The 22,121-nt window shown below is 45.5% G+C and overlaps 2 long non-coding RNA genes across 4 annotated transcripts in view; one reads left to right on the top strand and one right to left on the bottom strand.

The window, feature by feature from the left end:
• LOC146858334 (uncharacterized) overlaps positions 1–22,121 on the top strand; it is a 446,373-nt gene that overhangs the window by 299,920 nt on the left and 124,332 nt on the right. For all 3 annotated transcript variants that reach the window (XR_014979682.1, XR_014979683.1, XR_014979684.1), the window contains one exon: positions 21,233–21,612. This is a non-coding gene — a long non-coding RNA (uncharacterized LOC146858334). The remainder of the gene's footprint in view (positions 1–21,232; positions 21,613–22,121) is intronic.
• Positions 1–22,121, bottom strand: part of LOC146858335 (uncharacterized) — a 362,152-nt gene that overhangs the window by 332,977 nt on the left and 7,054 nt on the right. The window lies entirely within an intron of this gene.

Genomic DNA, 22,121 nt, shown 5'->3' with positions numbered 1-22,121 from the left:
GAGCACTTTACATGAGCACCAGGTTCGTTACAGAAAAACACATTCATTTTTAGGTCTCGCCTGACCCAGCGCATGCGCTGGTCTGGCGAGACTTTTTGAGAGGGCTCCAAAAAGTGCTACCAGGCCAGCCTAGAGATACAGTGCATGTGCGCGGGCGCGCGCGCCCGATTACTTTCACTTTCCCGGCCGCCCGGCCGCTTTGATGTGATCGCGATCGCGATCACTTTCGCGGCCGCACGGCCGCTTGGCATAGCCAGTAGGTCTCGCTTTTGGGACCTTATAAGTATTTAGTTATGCAACTGTTGCATGGCTAAACACTTATAAGGTCCCAAAGGCGAGACCTATTGGCTATGCCAATGCTTGTTTTGTTAGGCACTGGGACATTGAGTGATTTGCCCAGAATCACAGGATGTTGAGCGTCGATGCCAAGACTCGAACCCGGTTGCCCAGCTTCGAGGTCGACCGCTCTAGCCATAAGGCTACATCCTCTCCCCATAAGGGGAAGACTCACCTGAATACCCCTCTCATCTTCTTGATAGGCAGGGCCACTGGAATTTTGCGTTAGGGAACGGACAAATTATGCAGCAGGGTTGACTAAATTATGCGGCAAGAAAAGCTAAATTATGCGGCATAATGTGCCACATTTTATGGGAATATCATTTCATTATTTTGTCATTGTTACACTTGTTAACACTTTCTGGGCATAGGCTGCACCGCTTTGGTGCCAATTTAACACCCAAATATAGCAATAAGTAGCAGAAAGGTGACCAGCCAACCTTTGCAAAGGGACTTCTGGTATCCAGCAACACATTTCGATGGGTTTTTAGTCATTTTTTAAGCGTTTGAGCAAGAAACTAAAAATCAATTTTAATCTGCCGCTTATGCATCAGATGATGGATTATGTGGCAAATGCAGCAAAACCATAATCAAGGAGAAACCACAGCAGCCACACAATCACATATTTCCAGTGGCCCTGTTGATAGGACTGAAAACACAGGCCTTTAAGACCCTGGGATAGAATTGGTATCCTGCCCCTGCTGCAGTTTGTAGCTTTTTGTTGGTTTCAGTGATGCACTGATGTGCGCCCTGGGAGCCCCATTTTAGCAGATATACTGTGCTGCCTGAGGCATGTGCAATATATCTGCCAAAATAAATGCACTGTGCCTGTATTAGGGGATCACAGTTCAACTATGCCCCTCACACATCTCACAGACCACCACCAAGAAGGTCCTTGTGTGCCTCTTGCTCTTTTTTGTTTGGTGAACAGCATGATACGGTGGATAGACAGCACCTGCACTGCTACCACAAAAGCTTTCTGCCACAGCAGCAAAGTTTTCCCCAGATTGCCCTGCCTCTTGATCTTCCTTACCATCTCTGCAAGTGGCAGTTGATGGTTGGAAAACCTTACACCAAAGAGAGAACAGTGCCTGCTCCAAATCCAAGAGACATCACATCTCAAAGGATCCAAACCGGTAAGTGTAGTCTCGTGGGTTAACACACCTACTTCAGAGACATGGTCCACCTGACTCCCTCTTTTCAGAGTCTACCTGTTTCAAACTTGGTGCTCAAGGACAAAAGTTCAAACTTTTATGTTTTTTCTTCAACTTGCTTATGTGTTCAGGCCCACTCTTTCCTTCCCATGTGCTACAGTGCAGTTTAACTTTTGTTGCATTGCCCATAGGTTGTCACCTGGAACTCAGTACTGTATATCCTGCCTTAAGTCCCTCTCTCCACATGTTGGTGCCTTCTCTCCCATTCCCTGTCATCCTCCCTTTGCCCCTTTCCACCCCATATATTGCAGCTTTGTCTTGTTCCATAATGAACATTGTCGCAGCCTGATCCCCCCAGCTCTTTCTAAATGTCTCCACTACCAATGTACATCAAAAGGACATACCGAAATGACATAAAAATGATGAACATCAAGAAGATATTCAAAACAAATCGCACTCTGGTAACAAAGAGGGTGTGACATTAAGAGGAGATAAGAAGACAGGGTAAACAGAGATTATGACCATGTGTCCAAACACTTGCAGTGCAAAGTCAATTAAATGAATCACCATTCAAAAGGGTGAATTTAGTCTGCTCGGTATCAAGAAGCTCATTTCAGTGCCTATTTTATTAAGAAGAGTAAGTTGGTTGTTCTTCTGGAGATAGGCTGAATATTTAGAAGACATTAATTCCACAGAGAAAAGTAGGTTCTTGTGCATACAGAGTGGAGCTCTTCCACAAAAATTGGAGCTCTTCAACAAAAAAACCTTATCACCTTGTAGAGCTGAACCCACTCCTCTGCAGATAGATCTGAGCGCCAGCACAGATACAGTAAAACCCCTGCATACATAGTGCTGAACCCATGCACAGAGAGCAGAGACCGTATACCCATAGGGAATTTTTTTCATTGAGCTGGAGCTGTTTTCCTGCATACATAGCACTGCGACCCTGGGCAGACAGAGTTGAGCTCTTCCAAGTATGCAGCTGAGATCAATTGAAGCCAGTGGTGAGCCTCTGTGCAGACGTAGATAGTGGTGACCCGGTTCACAGCCAGAGTTGAGCTCTTTCAGCATTCATTCCTATAATGTAAAACCCGGGGTTCCGTGGGACCTCAGAAACCAGGACCAGCTAATATTCTGTGGGAGTATCACACGTCTGCCACCCAGGTTAGTCTTCCTGATAGGGAGTGGGGAAGAGAAGGTGGGAGGGAGGATGACAGTGAGAGAGAAGGAAGTGAGGGAAGTGATTGAAGAGAGAAAGAGAGAGAGTGAAAGAGAAAGAGAGAGAGAGAGAGAGAGAGAGAGAGAGAGAGAGAGAGAGAGAGAGAGAGAGAGAGAGAGAGAGAGAGAGAGAGAGAGAGAGAGAGAGAGAGAGAGAGAGAGAGAGAGAGAGAGTATAGAAAGAAAATTAGGGACAGAAATTACGAGAGTGTGACTAAAATGGAAAAGAACAGCGATGGAGTGTGAAACAGGAGACAATGGGGTGAGAGATGTATTAACAACACCACAACAATAATGGTAAGGCAAACTTTAAGGTATGTTAAGAATATCTGTGAAGTGCACAGTTCACCCTGGAGCGTATCCTGGTGCTGAGAAAGCAGGGGATATGTCAGCTGCGAATGCAACTTGTGAAGTGAAGAGCCATGTTTTCAGTTTCTTGCAGAGCTCAAGTACGGAGGAGGCAGCTCAAATGTGTAGGGGTAGGTTGGTCTAGGCTTTGGGCATGAGGTAGGGGAAAGCTGGTTCTTTGTATGTGGGGGATGTGTGAGAGCAAGATTCTGGCTGCGCAGAAGTGTCTGGTGAGTGTGTTGCATGTGGTTTAGTGAATGGGGAGACAGTGGAGGTCTTTTTCAATGCAGGGTGATGTGAACACAGGGGAAAGCCTAAGTGTGAGTCTGACCTTTGGGTTTTTATCGTTTGAAGTCTTCTAGCAGTTAGACAGTGAATCCGACAGAGTACATTGCCATAGTTCATCTTGCTGGTGATGAGGGCCTGGGTGACCATCCTGCATGTGCTGATTGGAAGCCATTTGAAGATTACATTGAACATTTTATGGGCGTGGAAGCAGGAGGCAGTGACTACGTTGACTAAACCAAATCTCCAAGGAAACATTTTAGTCACCAGCGCACATTTGTTTTTAGCCAATTAAGCACTGGGTTGGGGTGAAGGTGTTGCACATGTGACAGATTCACTTGACAGCTATATTTTAGAATTGTAAAAGGTGGTCTAGTCAATTTTTAAATTTTGTTTCATGTGGAACATCAAACATAAATCCTTCACATACTGAAGGAGTTTGTCATTTTACATATCCACTTCCCTAGAGTGGTTGAAGATGGCAAATCCCAAAGTGAGTGGATGGAGGGGTAAAGTATAAAGCTTGTGAGGGCAGGTCTGCTTTAAGGGTGCAATAAGAGGGATTTCTTGCAGGCGCCTCTGTTAGTGCATGTGCACTTATTGTTTAATGTATGGCTTGGTGGCACCACAAACAAAGGGAAGGGCTCCTATCATGGTGCCCTCAAATCATGATCGCCTCAGTGGACAAAAGTTCTGCGTACTCCCCTGTACTGCTAGCTGTACCTTCTATTTTCCTACAAGAGAGCATTAGGCGTCTGTTCAGGTGAAGGATTATGAGCATTGGACTGACTGAGGAGGCAAGCGTTATGCATTGGCTGGAGCTACAGGAACCCTTTGAGAGGGGTGCAGCAGGGTTATGGGCATGCACACACTTTCCCACACGCATGGGTCTACTCCCAGGTCTCCTTCTGGCTAACTCAATATAATCCTCCACTCTATGACCCTCCACTCCATTCTATGCCACCCTACTTTATTCCACTCTATGTCAATCTATACTACTCCACTCTATACCAATCTACTCTACTCCACTCTACTCCATGACCCTCAACTCTACGACACTCTACTCCGTGACACGCCATTCTATGACACTCTAAACCACTCTACTCCACTCTATGCCACTCCACTCTATGACAATCTACTCCACTCTATGTAACTCTACTCTATGACACTGTACTCCACTCTATGGCCCTCCACTGTACGTCCTTTACTCTATGACACTCTACTCTTCTCTATGCCACTCCACTCTGACGCTCTTCTCCACTCTACACAACTCCCTCTACACCACTCCACGGCACTTTATTCCATTCTACCCTTTAACACACTACTCTACACTACACCACTACACTCTAGGCCACTCTTTGCCACCCCACTCTATACCACTTCACTGTACTCTACGCTGCTCTACACTCTGCCACTCTATATCACTGCACTCTACGCCACTCCACTCTATGACACACTGCTCTATGACACTCTACGCCACTCCACTCTGCGACACTCTACTCCACACTATGCCACTCTAGGCCACTCTGTTCCACTCTACGACACTACACTCTATCCCACTCTATGACACTCTGGCACTCTACTACAATCTATGGCACTCTACTGCACTCCACTCTACACCACTCTACTCCACTCTGTCACTACACAGTACAACATGACACTTTATGACACGCCACTTTACAACACTCCACTCAACAACACTCTATGCCACTCAACTCTACTACACTCCATGCCATCTTACTCTATTGTATGGCAGTCCATGCTATGCTACTCCACTCTACGACAATTTACTCCACTCTACTCCAATCCACTCTACTCTATGGTCCACCACTTTACTCCACTTAGCAACACTTTACTCCACTCTACGTCACTCGACTCTACACCCTTCCACTCTAAGACACTTTACTTCACTCTGCCCCACTCTATGCCACTTAAATCTAGGCCACTCTATTCCACTCTATTCCACTTCACTCTATGTCTCTAATCCACTCTATGACTCTACTTTATTCTACAACACTCCACTTTATGACACTGCACTCTGACACTCTATGCACCTCTAAATCATTCCACTCTATGCACTACACTCTACTCTATGACACTTTTCTCCATACTATGCCCCTGCCCTCTATACGCCCCTCCACTTTATACCTCCCGCTCTATGCTCCTCTGCTCTACTCCACTCCACTCTACACCTCTCATTGGTCCTCAACTCTATCTCACTCCACAACACTCTGTTCCATTCTCTAACACTCTATTCCACTCTGCGACACTCAATACACATTAATTCTTCAATAATCTATGCCCCTTCACTTTATGCAACTTCACGCTACGCCCCTCCACTCTATGCCTCTCTACGCTACAATTCTCTATGCAACTTCAGTCTACGCCACTCTATAAACTTTATGACCCTCCACTCTACTGCACTCTTCTTATCTCTACTCCATCCTACTCTACACCACTCTATGCCAATCTACTCCATGAAACTCTATGACACTCCACTCTATTACGCTCCACTCTATGACCCCTCACTCTGTGACCCTCTACTGCACTCTACGAAAATCTACTCCACACTATGCCACTCCACTATATGCTACTCTACTCCACTCCACGGCACTCTACTCTATACATCTCTATGACACTCTGACACTCTACTCTACTCTACTTTATGACACTCTACTCCATGCCACTCCACTCTATGCCACTATACTCTACTTCACTCTACACCACTCCACTTTACAACATGAACTGTACAGAAATCCACTCTACAACACTGCACTCTACAACATTATGCCACTCTAAGCCCCTCCACTCCGTGATATCTATGCCACTCCACAGCTGCTCCACTCTACTTCACTCTATACTACTCTACTCCACTCTACACCACTCCACTCTATGCCACTCCACTCTACTACACAATACCCTATGGCACTCTAAGCCACTCCACTCTGATCCACACTATGCCACTCCACTCTACAAGCTCTAGGCCACTCTACGGCACTCCATTCTATCCCACACTCTGACACTCTACTCCACTCTATGCCACTCCACTCTAATACACTCAAGGCAATCTTACTCCACTCTACGACACCTCATGCTCCGCTTTATGGCACTCCACTCTATGCCACTTTACTCCACTCTGCAACACGCCACTCTACGCTATGCCACTCTACGCCACTCGACTCTATGCCCATACACTCTAGCCCACTCTACTCCACTCTATGCCACTTCACTCTATGCATCTACTCCACTCTAAGACTCTATTCTATGACACTCTACTCTACAACACTCCACTCTGACACTCCACTCTGACACTCTAAGCCTCCCTACATCACTCCACTGTATGTTACTCCACTCTACTCTACAACACTTTACCCCACCCCTCTACCCCCGCTCTATGCCCCTCTGCTCTACTTCACTCCACTCTCTGCCACTCGTTGTCCCTCCACTCTATGAGACTCCACTTTACACCACTCCACGACATTCCATTCCACTCTCCGACACCCTATTCGACTCTGCCACACTCTATGCCCCTTCCCTCTTAGACACTACTTACACTCTACGTGACTCAACTCTCTATGTCTCCCATATCAACACCACTCTATGAAAATCAATGACTATCCACTCTACTCTACACCACTCTACGCCAATTTACTCTACTCCACCCCACACCACTCCACTGTATGAAACTCTGACCATCCACTCTATGAAGCCTCCACACTACAACACTCCACGGCACTCTACTATATGACACTCAACTCTATGACGCTCTACGCTACTATAATACACTCTATGCCACTCCACTCTATGCCACTCTACGACACTCTACTCCACGCCACTCTACAGCACTCTACTCCGCTCTATGTCACTCCACTTTCTGACAATCTACTCCACGACTCTCCACTCTACGCCCTTTCACTCTATGACACTCTAGTCCACTCTATGCCACTCCACTTTACTTTGCTCTACGCAACTCCCTCTATGCCACTTCATGCCACTTTACTCCACTCAGCTCTATTACCCACTACTCCATTCTAGGCCACTCTATGTCACCTCACTCTAAGACACTCTATGGCACTCCACTCTATGACTCCACTCTGTATGCCTCTACGCCACTCCACTCTACATCGCTCTGCTCCACTCTAAACCACTCAACTCCACAACAATCCATGACACTCCAATCTCTGCCACTCCACTCTACAACATTCAACTCCACAACACTCCACTGAAGGACTTTGAGATTGATCTGGAGGGGTATTGGACCCAATATATGGAGTGATAGATTGAAAAGCAGAAGATGTAAAGCTGCATAAGATATGGAAATGGGTATCTGTGAATGCTCTTGTTGGATTGTCGGAATGGAATTAAAACCAGCTTTAAAGATGGACTTGCCTTTTGGCAATAAGGACGACAGTCCTGAAGAATTCATGGAGAACCCCCCATATGACGAAACACGTGGTGGCTGGGCAAAAGAAGTTAAGAATATAAAGATAACAAAGAAGAACCATTGTGCATTAATTGTTTGCATGAATTGGGATATAATTTAGCGTGTGCTCTGGGTTTTTGTTTATATTGTCATAGGGATCTTTGAGATCCAATTTCAAGAGGGCTGGGTGATTCCTCCTTTCTTTGAAGAACAGCGACACACATTGAGGCCTTTCTTATTAGCCTGTGAACTGTGAGCACCACAACTCACCCTGTGTCTATTCACCCCATTTAATTTTGTTACCGCAAAGAACTAACCAGAGCTTTCAGGTTATCATAACTGGCAGGAGCGCCCGCTCGTACAGTGAAGTGGTGGGGCGGAGGGGGAACACAAAAAAGAGACAATTACAAAAATAAATACATTTGCACTTACCTGCTCCAACGGCTGCCACCTTCCTCCCAAACCTCACGTCCTTGTCAGGTACCTGGTGCACACTGCGCAGGCTCCCAATCCCAGCACTGCTCACATGCTGGGAATACTATTCCCAGCATGTGAGCAACGCTGGGATTGGTCTGAGCGCCTCCGATCCGCGCTCAGACATATACTGGGAGCCTGTGTTGGTTTCTCCACCCAGCTAAACAAAACAGCTAGGTGGAGAAACGTAAGTGCGCATGACAGCTTGGCCGGCCCTTGGGACCGGCTAAACCATCATACGCACTTAGCAGTGCCCACCACCCCCTCCTCCCTGGTGCTGCAGCGTCACTGTGGCTTTCCCCACCCCTCCCTCGGCTCGCAGGCAGCCTGCAGGACGCAAAATAAAATGGTAATAAAAACGTTTTATTATATTTGTATTTAGGCCCTTGCCGCTGCTGGCTGCTAGGGGGGGGTAGGGGGGGGGGGGGGGGGGGCGGAGAGAGCGACAATCCTCTGCCATAATAGAGGAGCCGCAACACTGGACTCCTCTAATGTTATTTACGCCAGAGCTCCAAATAGAGGGTGAAATTAAAACTCCTGCGACTGCAAGACCAAGCAGCGACACTCTGCTTCAGCCTAAATAAATCTTCTCGCAGTACAGCGACCCTCTGCATCAGCCCCAAAGCCTGGGGCGCTGAGATGCAATTGGTCCAAAATATTTTCAATTACTGTTCCCAATTTCAATGTAAAATCCAGTAATGCACATCTTCAGATTTATATAAAAGCCCCCGCGTGCGAGGCCAAAATCCCGTTGCAGTTCTGTTCTGCAATGTTCTGTGCCCAAACCTTATGAATGAACTTTATCTGGCAAAAAAAACGAAACTGAAAACAAGCCTACTGAAAGAAGGCTTTGGGGCAGTCCAAGACATAGGTGGGAACAGCAACCCTCCAAAACAGGGAACCCAAGATCTATGCTTAAACTCGTTTTTTGCACTTATATATGACTCGAACTCGACCCGAAGGTATTGGAGCACCCTACATTAGCACCAGTTAGACGTCATCGGGCAATGTAGAGCAATACCGACAGCCAGTGCTTTACAAAACACATAAACATGAGACCATGTAGATCAGGAACGACATTGCACTGATTCATGCGGTTTTTCAAAGCTTTGTAAAAGAATATGAGCAAGTTACAAGTAGGTTTTATCTTAGCATCGATGAGTGGTACTAATGTATGAGTCTGGGTATCCTTTATATACATTGAGTGATGTATAGTAAATGCATTTTATATTGCCGTTATGTGAATTTACTGGTTTGGAATTGGTTCCCTTGGAGGTGTTTCGTTAATGGTTCTCATTGGAGAGTTCGGATGGACCAAGCCGCTCTTATAAAGCAGCATATGGAGGATTTGTGTAACATGCCGCTGCCCATCAGGGCCTCTTGATGTCATAATATGGTGACGTAATACACCACAAGGCCAAACAAATATCAGGTGTTTCTTTCACGTTTGTACGCACACACCTTCTTTGCTTTGGGGTTTCCAGTGGTTCGAAATCGATAACCAACTAATATAACATTCTTTTTGAGAATGATTGGGTTTGAAAAGAAATACTATTCGCTAACCTTGTACACGACTGAAAAAAAATCCATAAAATTCCCCACGCGTGCTTGCTAAAATCCGAGGGGATGCATGGTACAGGCCCGCCCGCGTCTTGGAGTGGGCATGTTTCATAATCCGTGGCCCAGTCGGTACGTTTTGCAGGTTACTCAAACACTCACCCCGACTCCCCTCTGATCCATGGAATATATTGCATTACCCACAATGCTTTGCTCTAGAACAATTTTTCCGCTATTCCCTGCTCTCCACTTCGAAGCTGTTGACAGGGAGATTGCTTGTTCCAAAGCAAAATCTGTGACAATCCGAGCATGTTTGACAATCCACTCTGGCAGATTGTCGATAAAAACTGCCACTGGAATTATATTGCTTTTAGTTTTTCTTCAAGGCATTTTCCATTAATAATACCAGTTTAAAATGCTGCAACGAGTGGTATGAAGGCCCCCGCCCCCCCCAACTCTCTTTCACCTTCGCACTAAAAGTGGTGTGAATTTTCTGTTTATGAAGGAGAGGTGGAGAGTTTACGACCCTGGAAACTCAAAGCATGCAGAGAGCCACCGGCCTTCAGCACGCGCGCAGCAAGCCACGCCAACCAAGCACGCGAGCAGCAAGCGACGCACACTGACGCAAGCGAGCAGCAAGCGACGCACACTCACGCACGCGAGCACAGACATTGTGTTAGCACAGGCCAAACGGTGCAATGAAACTCTCCTGCCGCACAACAGCTGCAGCTGCAGCACAGTCAGGAGCAGCACTTTAAGGCCCTCATGACGAGTGACCCGATAATTTGTGTTATATTTGTTGCACCAGAAACATTTGGTTTTATCCGCCCGACTCAGAATTTAGCAGGTGCCATAAATACCGCACGATTATGAGTTTGGGGGAATAAAGTAGATTTTGGTGTTTAGTACACCAAAATCTGCATGTTCTGATGAATACCGATCATTTCCCCCCCACAATAAACATCAGCAGGTAACTCGTAATAACGATATGTGTGGTATTGGAAATTAAGGTAGCTCGTGGGGCCAGATTGGCAGACAGTTACCTGTCAAAAAAAAGTACTTTTAAGTTCGGAAATAGCTGGATTTAGTATAGACAGGTAATAACAAAAGGTGACCTAGATTTTTAAAATCTATTTACTCCTAATGCTCAATACTCCTGAACATCAAAATATTCTGCAGGATTAAATCCCCTGTAAGTGGAATGGGCGGTCAAAGCCTGTTCAGATTGTTAATGACAAGGAACATGTCAATTTGTGGGACTTCACAAACTGCTCCATGACCCTTTTCCACACTTGAAATGGTCAGAGATTTTCTCCTACCAATAGTTAGAATACATTTCTTTCCAGGCTGAGGAGGGAAACAAAAGACCCCCACACTTTATGGGGTTTAAGCAAAGGGGCTACTCCCAGCTCTTTAAGGGGGAAGGAGAAATGGGGAAGGAGGGTCTCTAAAAAGGGAGTGGCCTATGTAATTAAGGGTGTGGCTGAAACACAAACTACAATTTTCGGTGTCCCGTTGTGTGGCACTCTACCAATATTTAGCTGCCTCTGTGAGCTTTCAATCAAGCAAGCAATCAATCAGTATTTGTATAGCGCAACACTATCACCCTTAAGGGTACCTGGGCGCTGAGGTTACTGCGTCAAAGCGCCAAGTCTTGAATCGCTTTCTGACGTCTGCCACGGAGGGTGCTGTTTGGAGGTGAAGGTCGTTCCAGGTCTTGGGGCGATGTAGGAGAAGGAGCGGCATCCGCTGAGGCTGCGATGGATGCGGGGTGTCATGAAAAATGGTTCTGGCGTTGAAGTGGTTCTCTGTGAGCGAGAGGATGAGCCGGGTGCCGTCGGGGTATGAGATAATGTTGAGTCTGTGGGATCTGATGATATCTGCAAGGGGGGTTCATGTAGATGTTGAACAGGGTGAGGCTGAGGGATGATCCTGGGGCACTCTGCATATGATGTACTTAGGAGTCGAAGTGAAGGGGTGTAGTTGGATGCTCTGTGTGTCCTGAGAGGAAATAGGTGATCTACTTGAGAGCTTTCTGGTATTGCATCCAGAGGTATAAACAACTGGCATACTAAACTGACATTCTAAAACCAGACAAATCTATTGGCTTTGTCAGGGGTTGTTATCTGTTTAAAAAATGAGTATCAACAATTATTTTGTTGCAAAAAATTAATATTGAATGCTTCAATTCTTTAGTTGTATGAATAAATTAAACATTACAAAGACCTGTGGAAGGAGTAGTGGTCTTCAGAGTCTCAATCACTTTCATTAAGTTCATTCTATGTTAGACATGTATACCCGTTTCCTCTCCACTTCTCATCCATCAACATATCTCACACCTCATATCTTTCCTATTCAGCATCCTCTTTTCACTACCTCCTGAATACACTTCCATGCATCTCCTTCACTTCCCCATCCCTAAAAACACCACACACCCACATTTTATTTTACTTTCCCCATGTCAATATTTTGACAGCTCTATACTTCCTTCACACACATTTGCACGGAATAAAATTGCAACTGGAATATGTGACTATTTCTCTGTGTACTCTGCAGAGAGGCCAAGTATTGGATGACCATATATTCTGAACATCTTTTGACCTACTGACAGGCACTGTGAGAAACTTGCACTGCCTTCAGCCTCAACTCCAGATCTCTCAATCATGGCTGGTTACAAATACCTGGAGACGACTCAGTTCAGAGTGTGCAACTTACAAGAGTAATATTCTATGTGCAATAAATTAAAAAATACAACACCCTGGAAACAGCTAACCCTCTCAGGAAATGCAAGTTTAAGTAAAACATGAAATATAAATATCAACTAAATCATTGTCATGAATTACCTCAAAGTTTTTTTACATGTATCTATACCTTTAATATCACTAATAAAGAAATATATATAGGGCCTGATAGGGACCCATTTCAATGTCCATTTTTAATTACTATTTGGTCTGAGATGCTGGGGGACCCAGCCCACGTAAAGGCCTGGCTGCTCCCCATAGAGTAGAAAAAAGAAAAGGAAAAGGAAATGTGGAGTTGCACAGTGGCACAGCCTTTCTACAATGTGGAATTGTACTGTGCTTCAAATTCAGCTCTGACCAAAGGCTACTGTTCCAAAAATGTAATTTGATTGTACCAGGAGTGCGCCTCTAAAGCTGCGACTGGCACAGCCTCCCAGATGTAATCGTACATTTTGTCAATAGCCTAAAGTCATAAATCTACACCGGTATTTACAAGTATGTGTGGGTGTATAATTATAATTATTCATGTGTGGGTGTATATTTATGATTATTCATGTGTGGGTGTATATTTATGATTATTCTTCATGAATCACAGCCTAGATGTTTATTGTACACATGGGCTGCCTTTATTATTGTCTTGTTGCATCAGAAATGTGGCTAAAAAAGCTCATGTTAGGAGGCATATTTCCGACCATCCTGATAGATGATTTGGAGAAGAAAGGCTACTTTGAGGGCACTCTATAAAAGCTAAGAAACGCTATCATAATGAAAGTTACTGCTCCATTCCACATACCGCTTGCATTAAACAGGTGTAACATACCTAGGAAAATGTGGTTCGTTATATGGCTCCACGAAATACCTAAAAGTACAAATAACTCAATATGCTACCACAGCATCTACAGTTAGTCTTTTCTATTTTCTATGCAATACCGGGACCAACGTATGTGTCTAGCATGAAATCAATATCACATGGGGCTTAGCTGCTACAAGTGCTTTATAAACAGGGATTTTTTTTTATTCCTACACACAATCAGACATGCAAAATTGCAAATCCCAAGAACATATAGCGTGACTGGCTAAAGTGACAGGATTGACAGGTGGTAGTGCACACAAGACATGGACCCACTTAGCAGCTAGATTATAGAGACACAGGAATAATGCTAGCGTAACTACCAGTAGCAGTTGGTGTCTGGGCTGAGTGGCGGGGAGGGGGTGAGGAACCACAAAAAAAAAAGAATAATAATAACTTACCTGCCGTATCGCCGCTCTTCTGCTCCTCACCAACACAAGCTCTCTGAATCCCCTCCGTCCAATCCTGACTCTGCTCTCATGCTGCATGAGAGCAGCCTCAGGAGTGGCCTGAGCGTCCTCGATTTGTGCTCCCAGAGAGTCTGGGAGCCTGTGCCTGCTGTCTCCTACCCGGCAACGCAGCTGGGGCTGGAGTCAACTTCAGTGCGCATCTCGGTTTGGCCATTCGGTTTGGCCATCCTGAGACAATTGAGGAATGCTGTGTGGTAATGGGAAGCATTACAATTAAATAGCATGGGGATGGATATGTATTTGTGTGGAAGCAATGAACAGAAGAATAATATTGTTGTAGGTTAAAAGGTCAGGTGACAATTACACTGTCAAGTCAGACCGAGACCTCCATATAGATTAATTACTGCCCTTCTCCCATCTGTGCTGCTGCCAGAGAAAGACACCATACATTATCTAGTTATCTATGACACTTTAATTGCATTATGTCATGTGTGTGCCCAGGAAAGTTCAAGCTCAAGCAAGTGGATAAATAAACAAAATGATCACAGCTGTGTGGAAGGTAAGCACTTTTTTTGTGGAAGGACACAACTTATGCCCAATTAAAATATGTACTCCTGGCTCTCAACATGTGGGTGGAGCAAAAGCCCTCTCTAGTACTACTCACATAATTGTCTGGTGACAGCTGCGCTTTTAAGCCACATGCAAATAGAACAAATGAAGGACCGAATGCTGAACAATGTCAAACACTCAACCCCAGTATAGAGATCTGGGCCTAAATCCATTGTTTTTTGCTCACCATTCCATTCCAGTTAGGACTCAGCCATATGCAAATCAGTCTTGACTCTGCTCCCCATTGAAATAGTCCAGTCCGAACTGCCAGGCCAGGTCCTCCTAAGACCCTAAACAAGCATTCTAGGACCCGTTTCGGGGCATCACCCCTCATCAGACAGGATAGCTTGACTCTGGTGGAATGGTGAGCACAGGACCCACATCTGGGCATACTCGTCCCACTAAGGGCGACAAATGCAAAAAGAACAAATGATGGAGGGAATGCTGAACAATGTCAAACACTCACCCCCAGTAGAATGATATGGGCCTACATCTGTCGTTTTATTGCTCTCCGTGCCATTCCAGTTTAGACTCAGCCATGTGCAAATCAGTCTTGACCCTGCTCCACATGGGAACAGTTCAGCCACACCATAAAAAATCACAAGCAGTACAAGTGTCAGGTTTTGTCAGTGGACAGATGACAGGCCACTGTCAGTTGTATCGTCTCAGCTCTCTTGTTTGACATGACGTCCACATATTCAGCAGCTGACTTCTAAAAAGAATTGTCACCTGGCTCTCACAAAGGAAAGACTACACCCGATCCTATACAAACTTAAACAACTGGTAGCCAAGGTCAGGTATTGTAACAGAAGCAACTAAATATGTAATTACCACAAATGTTTTTCTAGAGGGATATTCCAAAATGTGAATAACACTTCCGAGCATGTCATGGCTTAAGAGGGCTGATAAAAAGTCAATTTTGTTATATTTTTTAACTCATTTGTCTCCAGCAGGTCAATCCTGAGCTACCAGTAGCTCTCAGGCGGCTACTAATTAGCTCACAGATGTTAAATAACTGTCAGCTGGTTTGACAATATGCAGCTGCTGAAATGCTAATTCAGCACTTTAAAACACAGTGCACCGCTTTCTGTGGGGCCCAGGAACCTGAAAATGGAGGAAAATGTAGCCCATTGTCTTCTGAAAAATAATTTTTTCTTTCTTTTCTTTTCTGCTACTTGTTTCCTTATTTTGTTGTGTCGTTTTCTCTATTTCCTTTTCTTTCCATCTATCTCCATTTCATGACTTATTTTTTTCCTCCCACTTCCTTTAGTTCTTTTCTCCACTTCTTTATTTTTTCTCTTCACTTGTTCTGGAATCGTATTCTTTATTTTTTCATTTTCACCTTTTCTCAACTTCTTCTTTGTCTCTTTTCTTTATTCTTCTGCTCTTTCTCTTTTAATTTACTACTGTATTCTTTCACTTTTTTCCTCTACTGCTCTCTTTTCTCTCCCTTCTGTTTCATTGTTACTTTCCTTTTTCTCCCATTTCATTCCCTCTGTCAGACTAACCTTGTGTCAGACCCAGCTCCGCAGGATCCAGTCGTAGCAGAAAATAGGTCCACCTCCCGATATTACCAACACCCAGAAATATAAATATGTACTGGGTATTCGAAAGATCATGCGAGGGAAAAGGAAAGGGAAGGGACAACAGTGGAATAGAACCTGCAACAACAAAACACAAATATGTAAACAGGGCATAAATCTTTACTCTCATTAATATCTCGCTAGAAAAAGGTATATACCTGCACTGTATAATGCTGTTGCATAACCCTGGGGAATTATTAACGTAATTCAGACCTGGTAAATAAAGAACTCGCACTATTAATTCCATAGACTCAATTTCAACGTACCAAACAATACATACCAACTCATGTATCGTACATACCTAGGGGTTTCTAAAAACATAGGCATTAATCACTAAACAGTTCAGCAGGGTATTCAAATATTCCTCCATGAGAAATGCAGGTAGCCAAAGGTGATGTTCTAGGTAAATGGAGGTAGAACCCCTCTCCATGTAATACCAGTACAAAATGAGAGTTCAAATGGGGTTGCCTCACCACCGTGAAACCAAAGTATAAAGTGACCAGAATCAGGTTCGAATAGAACACAGAGAGTTCCCTCTGCGCCAAATCAGCGGAGTACCGCTAAAATCTGCTGCATGCCATTGTCCCCTCAAATCCAAAGTATATATAAAGTAAAGAAGAACACACACGGTAATACGCGGTTGCTTCACCGCCATATTCGCTGTGTTTTGGCTTCTTAGTAAGCCAAAGTAATCTTGCAATGTAAAGAAACGGCAATACTCGATAGCACCGCAGTATTCCGCTCTATGAGCGACCTTCGTCCGAAGCCACTAGATATCCCAGGTAAAGAAACGGTTATACTCGGTAGCACCAAAGTCTTTCGCTCTACGAGCGATCTTCGTTCGAAGTCGCTAGCTAAACACAAGGGGACCGAACACCAGATTACCCCAGAGATTTCCACGAGTACTCACGCTACCTGCAATGAGTCTTCATCGCCGATGAATCTCCAAACCGGGATCTCGCACCGGAGTTTCCCCGAACGACGCCTTCCAGCTTCCACTCTCTCTTGGCCGAGAAACCAACGAACCAGAATTACGCGCCACTTCCTGCATGACGTTGCGGACTAAATCCTTTCCCACATACAGACATCATGGGAAGTGTAGTCTTTTGGGAACTCGGCAGGCGCGGTAATGATCGGATCCTGACAGTAGGTCCCCCTCACCTAGCGACTCCTAGGCCCAGGTTTCAATGGGAATTGCCGGTGGAACGGACGAACAACCGCCGGAGCATGCACACTCTGCCAGGGTTCCCAGGAATCATCCTCAGCGTTATACCCTTTCCAAGATATCAGATAATAAAGCATCCCTCTCTCATCTCGGAATCCCGAATGCTCTTGACCTCGTATTCCATTCCCCCATCACAGACCACAGGTGGTGGTGCCCGCCTGCGCGCTCCCAGGGCAGGCTTCCAAAGATTACAGTGAAACACAGGGTGAATCCGAAGGGTTTCGGGCAACTTCAGCTTGTAGGTGACAGGATTGAGTTGCCGAACTATGGTGTACGGGCCGATAAACCTAGGGTGAAAAACACTTCGTAACTTGAAACGTATGTTTTTGGTGAACAGCCACACTTTATCCCCAACCTTATATTGAGGTCCCACAATTCTGTGATGGTCTTCCCACTTCTTATAGGTCTCCTTTGCCTGCATCAAATGTTTTCTGACTTGACGGTGTAGTGAGTGCAGTTTCCGTACTTGTGACAGAACCATAGGTTGGTTGTTCACTTCTTCTGGAATGTGAATGTGCAATATTTTGCCATCGAACCCAAAAGTAGCACAAAAAGGAGCTAGACCAACTGAACTATGCCAAGCGTTGTTGAATGCCAATTCTGCCATCCACAACAAGTCTACCCAGGACTCTTGGGCCTCCTTTGCGTAACATTTGAGGAACTTCTTGAGGGTTTGGTTCAACCATTCTGTCTGCCCATCCGTCTGTGGGTGGAAACTGGTTGACAGAGAAGAGTCTATATGAAGGGCATTGCACCATAACTTTAAAAAACGAGCTAATAACTGGGGCCCCCTATTGGATACAATGATTTCAGGCAGTCCATGTACTCTGATGATGTTGGTTAGTAGTCGCTGAGCAGTTTGACTGGCCGTAGGAAGATTTACACAAGGAATGAAATGTCCCATGTTTGTGAGCCCATCCACTACCACCATGATCGCCGATTTTCCCCTCTCTAAAGTCAACCCAGTGATAAAATCCAGACTGATGTTTGCCATGGGCAAAGTGGAGTGAGCAGAGGGATGAGATTTCCTTTCTTTCCAACATTTTCGCTCTTTGCTCTAGCACATTCCTCACATCTTGCCACCCAGAATGTGATATCTTTAGTTAAGGTGTTCCACCAAAAATAGCGTTGTATCAAGTGCATGGTTTTCCTTACTCCTGGATGACCTGCCAATGGAGACACATGACACCACAGAAAAGCCTTCTTTTGTAATTCTGGAGTGGGAAGATACAATCTGTCTCTATAGAAAGGCAATCCCTGCTTCATAGTGCGCTCCGTCTCCTTGGTAGCCCAGGCTTCCCATACTGTGAGTGATTTATGCTTTCTCACCTCTTCCAAGTTTTCCACTCGGACTACACACAGCACCTTAGAGGGTTCGATGATGGCTTCAGTTTTGATGTCATGAAGAGCAAGATTTGTTGTTTCCTGTCTAGACAAAGAGTCAGCTTTGCGATTCCCCCACACTCCCCCCCTGGTCTGAAGGTAACCACAAAATCCTACTCCGCGAAGAACAACATCCATCTCATTTGTCTTTGGGAAAGATGTTGTGCAGTCTTCATGTACTGCAAATTCCTATGATCAGTAGATACAGTAATAGGGTGATGAGCCCCCCCACAAATATTGTCTCCATTCTTGAAATGCTTTTTTGATCGCAAGCAGTTCTTTCTCAGCGACTGTATAATTCCTTTCTGCCAGATTCAATTTCTTGGACAAATAGGCCACTGGATGCAACTATCCGGTGCTCTGATTCCTTTGTGATAGTTTGGCCCCGATAGCCTCATCTGAGGCATCGGCCTCCACCACAAAGGGGTGCTCGGGACGAGGATGTGCAAGTACCGGAGCCGTGGTAAAAGCGTTCTTAAGGAAGATGAATGCTTCCTCCGCTTGACGGGTCGATTGGAAAGTGACACCTTTCCTAAGTAACCTGGAAATTGGAACAGCCACCTAGGAGAAATGGATGATAAACCTACGATAGTAGTTTGCGAAACCCAGGAAACACTGCACATCACGAACGTTCTTCGGGGTTGGCCATTCCTGCACTGCCAGCACCTTTCTCTCTGCCATGTGTAAACCTTCTGGGCTCAGCATAACCCCTAGGAATTCCACTTGTTGCACACCAAATTCACATTTGCTCAATTTACAGAACAACCTGTGGACTCTCAACTTGTTCAAAACTTTGATAACATGACTGGCATGCCCCTCTATGGTGTCAGAATATATGAGGATGTCGTCAATATGTACCACAACAAACAAGTCCACATATTCCTTCAGAACATCGTTAAGAAAATACTGAAATGCCGGGGGGGCGTTGCAAAGGCCGAACAGCATAACAGTATATTCAAATAAGCCATAACGATTCTTAAACGCCGTCTTCCACTCATCACCATTCCTGACACGCACCAAATGGTACGCCCCTCTCAAATCTAACCTTGTGTATATTCTGGCCTCTCTCACCTGGTCTAGCAGCACAGAAATGAGGGGTAAGGGGTATCGATTTCTAACTGTATTTTTGTTTAATACACGATAGTCCACACATGCTCTCAAATCGCCATTAGCTTTCGATATAAAGAACAGTTGGGTGGCAGCTGGTGACCGGGAAGGTCTAATGAACCCTATTTCCAGATAATGATCCAGATATTCACGCAGGTGTTTAGTCTCTGGCACAGACAATGCATACACCCTACAGACAGGCATAGTCGCCCCCTCTACCAAGTCTATACGACAATCATACTCCTGATGAGGGAGCAACTGTTCTGCTTGTGTCTCGCTTAAAACGTCCTGGTACTGAGAGTATTCTTCAGGTAACTCAACATCTTTCTCTGCTGCTGTTGCTACCACATACAAATGCATCAGAGCCACTGCCTGTGAGGAACTGTTAGGGACTAAGGGCCCGATGTAGGTGGCCAAAATACCGGTCGGTAATACCTAAAATCTGTAGATTTCAGCATTACCGACCGGTATATAGCAATCCCCAATGTAGGAAAGGAATCGGTAATAAGGAATCGGTAAAAACCGATTTCTAATTACCGATTTCTTATTTACCGATTCGGATTTACCGAACACCCAAATACCGAATCGGTAAATAAGAAACAGTAAAAACTATAAAAGAGATGTTGAGAAATTCGGTAGTACCGAATTACCTAAAATTCGGTATTTAAGAGTCGGTAATTACCACTGACTGCAAGCAGGTGGTAATCAGCTACAGTGTATTTAAACAGTCCCAAAATGCAACAGTGTGATCACTATGGTGGCCCTCTATGTGATAGCAAGGCGGCTACGGCTACAGGCAGCAGGAGTGAGGATCTGGAGATGGGAGGAGCGCGTTTACAGACAGCGCATAACACTCTTCCAACTGACTGAGGCAGTGATCCATGAAAGGTACAGGCTACACCCCCAAACCATCCTGGACCTAATAAGGGACCTGCACCCACTCCTGGAGCATCCAACAAAAAGGGCGCACGCCATACCACCACATGTGCAGGTGCTCTGTAGCCTACACCTACTTGCATCTGGCAGTTACCAGGGGGTGATAGCTGCGGTAGGTGGGGTGTCACAGAGTTGCCTGTCCCATTTCTTTAACAAATCCCTGGATGCCATGATGCAGAGAATGCATCACTACATAAGCTTCCCAACCACACAGCCAGAACTGCTGAAAACCAAGACAGACTTTTACCAAAAGGCACAGTTCCTGCATGTGATAGGGTGCATTGATGGGACACACATTCCAATCTGCCCAACTGCAGCCACTGAGTACATCTACCGAAACAGAAAATCAACCCACTCCATTAATGTGCAGGTAATCTGCGATGCAGCCAACTTAATCACCGACATAGTGGCCACATTTCCTGGGAGCACCCACAACTCATACATTTTCTAGAACAGTGAGATCTACACACGCCTGGCTGCAGGAGAATTTGGAGAAGGATACCTGCTAGGTAAATCAGGGTGACACACCCTGATGTATACTGCAGATGAATGTGTTGGTGACTGTTATTAATGGCACTGTCTTCTCCACCTAGGTGATAGCGCTTATGCTGTGCGGTCATTCATCCTCACACCTTACCTAAACCCATCGACCCCAAGTGAGAGACGATACAATGTGACGCACAAATCAACACGCAACGTTGTGGAGCGCACGTTTGGACTATTGAAAAGCAGGTTCCGCTGCCTCCACAAAAGCGGAGGTGCATGTCAGTACACACGCATCATCTGCTGCAAGATCATCGCAACTTGTGTTATGCTGCATAACCTTGCCACTAAGAAAGGTACAGAAGTTGAATTAACTGACTCTGAGGACGATGATGATGATTTTGCACAACCAGAGCCCAACGCAGCAGGAGTGGCGCCAGCACCAGATGGGAGACAAAGACGGGCTGAGATCACACGCAACTATTTCTGAGTAAGTAAGGAGACACAGCCAGTTGTTGCATTTGAATGACGTAGTTTAATATATTGGCACTATGCCACTACACAAAGGGCTCAACATACCAGTCCTATTTGTAACCACCCTACGAGGATGTCATGGGTTAAGTCACCCAGTTAAGTAGTCAAAGTGTGGCCTGCATTAACGCCTGTGGCACAACACTGCTGGATTCCACGAGCAGACTGTCGTCACTGGGAATCGATCCAGTGCCAGCCCCAGGACGCCTGCTGCTCCTCCTGGTCTCTGTTGCAGGGGGCGTTATACTGCTGCGACTCGTCGTCTCCGCACTGTCCCCCACATCACCTGCACCAGTATTTGCAGCCTGAGTAGTTAAGAGCACTTCAAGTGCACTTGTGACTTCAACAAGCCCCCTTGAAACATCACGGCTGCAGTGGCCAGCCCTTCCTGCATGGCCACGGAACGCTGGCAGAGCAGAGAGGTGGCTGTGGAGAGGCGGTTCACCGCCTTTGTATGATTCTCCATCT

Source organism: Triturus cristatus, chromosome 3_2, assembly GCF_964204655.1.
Source record: "Triturus cristatus chromosome 3_2, aTriCri1.1, whole genome shotgun sequence".
Classification (NCBI taxonomy): domain Eukaryota; kingdom Metazoa; phylum Chordata; class Amphibia; order Caudata; family Salamandridae; genus Triturus; species Triturus cristatus.
This window is presented reverse-complemented; position numbering and strand designations above follow the sequence as displayed.